This window comes from Aegilops tauschii, chromosome 3, assembly GCF_002575655.3.
Source record: "Aegilops tauschii subsp. strangulata cultivar AL8/78 chromosome 3, Aet v6.0, whole genome shotgun sequence".
Classification (NCBI taxonomy): Eukaryota; Viridiplantae; Streptophyta; class Magnoliopsida; order Poales; family Poaceae; genus Aegilops; species Aegilops tauschii.
In genome coordinates, this window is record NC_053037.3 from 153,677,507 (window position 1) to 153,681,994 (window position 4,488).

Below are 4,488 nucleotides of genomic sequence, written 5' to 3' on the forward strand. Positions count from 1 at the left end.
TTCTATTGCCTAATCGCAAACAGTTAATCCTTCTGAAGCGTATGCCCTCAATCACACACACTTTGATCTGGCTGACCGTTTCTTTTGTGTCGCCTAATCACAAACAGTTCATCCGAGTGAACCATATGTTGTATATCGCACACACCTTCATCTGGCTGCCCATTTCTTTTGTGTTGCCTAATCACAAATAGTTCATCCGAGTGAACCGTATGCTCTATATCGCACACGCCTTCATCAGGCTGCCCGTTTCTTTTGTTCCGCCTCATCGCAAACAGTTCATTGGACTGAACCGTATGCCCTGGATCACACACTCGACTAAAATCTGAACCGTGTTTGATGCATCCTCCATCGCAAATGTTTTCACCTTTTTTGACGGTTTTCATACAGCACCGTTTGCGATTCTGGCATCGCACAAAGTTTCTCGAAGGGTCTCTGATCGTAGTGTCGCGTTAGCAGCATCCTGTAGTAGCGAAGACACCTTATGCAAGATATGTGCAACCAATAAAACCTTGCCAAATTAGAACATGCACCTTATTGGGTGAACAGGATAGGCCATCTGCCTTTGACTCCTTGAGCTCAGAATAGTCATTAGGATCATATTCTGAATACGAATCTATAGGTCGGGAGCATGTGGGTTTCATTGCATCCACAATGGACCTCAATCCCTTGATGCCAAGTTTGTTACCCATTGAACTATTCCACAATATTCTTCTCATGTGCGCATTCTTATATTCATTGTGATTACGTACAATATCTGTAAAGCATGAAATCACAAATAGTAGTGAGATTACCTTTGTAATGCAGAGGATATTGTAATATAATAGAGCTCCCTGTAAACCCTTGTGTGCTATCACTGGATTCTGATGGGAGAGCCCATGTGTGCTGTAATATGGTGAGTAGATTAATATAATCTGGCACAACTACACAAAATATAGGCTCCCTGTTGGGGGCCCCAGATGTAAGGATAGCTGGCAGATGATAGGTTCATAATATACCATAGAAAGTTTATTGCCAAACCATGATAACGAGAGCGCAAAGCCAGTAGGCAGTTCGTAGTGTAGATAATAGGGGTACACCATAACCACCATAAATAAATCGGGAAAGCGGAACTGGCTGGAAAACATAGGGTTTTGCCGCTACTAATATGCAGCCTATAGATCACCTACAGACCAGCTCTATTCATCTGAAGGCGCACAACTGTTACTATCCGTTTTCTATCAAAGACCGCGCAGCTCCAACCATTACCGGGGTATTATGGCAGACCAACTTGAAGTGCGAAATCATTTAGCAGAACCGGCCCAATAGAGGTGTCAACTGGCAGATGTCCCTGCTCCCCTTCCTGACAAGGAACATACTGTGCTTCCCATACAGAACACCGCATAGGCCACCGGCCGAACCACCGGCCCCCATCGTCTGTGTTCCTCTGCCGCCACCAGCCTCGCCCCCACACGCGTCGAGTTTTCTTCGTTCGGCGAGGCCCCACCGCCACCCCCCGCAGCCACCGTCCCCACCCGAGCCCCTTCTTTCGCACCGGTGAACTCCGGCGAGCTCTCAAAAATTGGCTGACCCAATTTTGAAATTTAGTCTACTGTCATTTAACTAGTGTGGAATATAAAAGGGGAAAACCATAAGCATTGCGAGTATAGTGTTGAGCGTGCCATGGCGGATCTGAAGGTGCAAACCAGACAAAGGCAACTTCGCAACCAATGTTTGCTTTCAATTAACAAGTAAGTGATGGACAAGAAATGAGAGTAAAGCAGTGGCGATCTATTTTCTTGCTGTGATAATAAGTTGAGTAGATACGAAAGAGTACCGCCTCCGGTGCGGTGCCATGTATGCATCTGCTGAGAATTTGACGGTGCTGCGGTAGCGATGGCTGTCGGCGGCGTGGAAATAGATCTAGGAGGGTAGACGGTGGTGGCAGGGCGCGGTGGACGAGACGGTCGTGGGAGCAGCACCGGCAAGGTGGACGACGGGATGCAAGGATCCCGGTCCGAAGCCATGGATGAGAGAGGTCGATCTCTTGTAAAGGCCGACGACGTCAGGGTATCAGCTCCGACATGGTGGTGGAGGACGACAGTGGATGGGGTGGCGGACGGAGGAGGCTGGGGTGGAGAGGGTGTTTTGGCGCCCGCGGAGTACGATTGGGGAAATGGATGGAGATAGGAAGGGGGAACCATGTCTTCAGGGCGCGCTTGTCACAAATGCAAGGAAATTGACAAACTTAGCCCCCGTTTAAAATTTCCTACATCACAACAATATTGGTCGGTTGAGGATAGGACGGTAATCTCGCATACACCGAATATTTGCCGACGAGAGTTTGTTTTTGGCGCCCACCGTGTATGAATCAGGGAGGGAGTCGATTTCGGTCGAGGAGACACGTTGTTTCAGTTTCATGTTCGTTTTAAATATTGAATTGAGGACCATGCATGTCTTACATTTTACTCCCTTCGTTCCTAAATATTAGTCTATTTAGAGATTTCAAGTGGACTGGCACATACGGATGTATATAGACATATTTTAGAGTGTAGATTCACTCATTTTGCTCCATATGTAGTCGCTTGTTGAAATCTCTAAAAGACTAATATTTAGGAACAGAAGGAGTATTTTTGAATTCATGTCATACATGCATGGTTTGGAAAAATAGATGCACTATACTTATTGGATTGTTGTTGTGTTCGTGTGTGGGTGTCATTTGCATTGAAAAACTTAGCAGGGATACAATGAAATGTGAAATCCACATTGAGATCACTATATCACAAACTCACTCTAATTCAACAACTCGTCATAAATCAATTACCACATTGAGATTAGTATTTACAAGGAAAATACGGGCATTGTAATACACATAGATTCGTTCGGCAACTTAAAAGGTTCCTTTCGTATTCTCGAATGGTAGGACCAAACGGCGTACCAGTCAGACCTTGGCTCGTGCTGATCCTAAAAAAATAAAAAAACCGGGCTCGTGTCCTTCTGGTGGCGTGCGTGGTACGCACATTAGGCAACCCCAACCAGTCGAGCCTCCGCGTTTCGAGTCGAAATATCTGGCGGCCAGAATTCCATCCCTAGAAAATTCCCCTCATGTCCCCGGTCCATAATGACTACCGATGAACAACGGAGGGATGCTTTAGTAACTAGACAACGTTGTGTTCAAAAAAAGTAACTAGACAATATTACCTACCGTGCCGAGCACGGTTCAATTCCCTCGGTCGCCGCTCGCCAAGGTCACCCGTCAACTGCATTGACTAGTAGTACTACTACTACTACACCAGGATGAGCACAAAATTGAGCCCGTTTGTTCATGCCTAGTACTTGAGTTAATATATCAGGCAATGCACTGTTACGGAGGGATTATCCTTTTGCTCTGCATATATAACTTGTCTGATGTCTAACTAAGCAAAATGTTTGACCAAATCCTTACTTAAGAAATACAACAGGACAGATGTATGGCTTGAAATTTTATTGCATGATGCAGGTTATGATATTGTTTCGAATCCTGGATCTTAAATTTTAGAAAATCCAAAAGTGACCATAAATTCTTGAAACTGAGCATGGTCCCGTGATATGGCACAAATATTACTTCGTAATTTTTTTCTTCAATTTGAGACAAGCTGCTTATGACAAGTTGCACAAATGAAGAGCCAAGGTATTTTGGAACAAAGACCTGTCACGTTAAGGCGAACGCTTTCACTATTGAAACCGTGGGCGTTTACATGCCGCCACGAGTCCCGCTTCTCATCGGCAGGTGCCGTCCGAGCAAGCGTGTGAGTCGACGGGAGGCGTGCGAGCAGACCGCTGCGCCGGCTGATAGGGAGGCGTGCGAGCAGACCGCTGTGCAGGCTCACCGGGAGGCGAGCTCTTTGACCAGGCTCCGCCGCCCACCTTCGTCCCAACTGCTCCCACTTTTAATGTTGCCGGCGCCGCAGTTTAAAATCAACCCCGCACTACCCGGTATCGCTACAATCTTCTCTCTTCCTCTCCGATTCTCCTGTCGTCTACCTCCAACCAGCCTGACCTATACGTATGCCATGCCGCATCACGATGGTCTGCCCTTAGTCTTCCAGTTTCCTGAGGAAGACACCCAACCGGAGTCTCAAGAACATAAGGCGCTTTGGGACGAGCTTGAACTGGCTTTGCGGGAAGGCGCCGCGCCTGTCCCCGCTCCCGTCTCCCTGACTGCGCCAGCGCCCATCCCCGTGGCATTGATGGGCTGGGTGCCGCACATTGTCGCCGAGCTTGATGCCACGGGGTTCCACGTGGTCCCCGCCGACTTTCACGCGCCCGTGCACCTGCCAGCGCATGCGCCTGCGCGTGCACTGACGTGCGTGCCCGTGCTGGTGCCCGTGCACACGAATGTCTCCGCCGCGCCGTTGACAGCGCCTGTCCCCGCACGAGTGCCAGGGCCCCCCTCAGCGGCATGGATGGCCGCCGTCGACCGCTTCCTTGCACCAACGCGAGTCGCCTCCTCCTGCCAGTTGACTCGCTCCT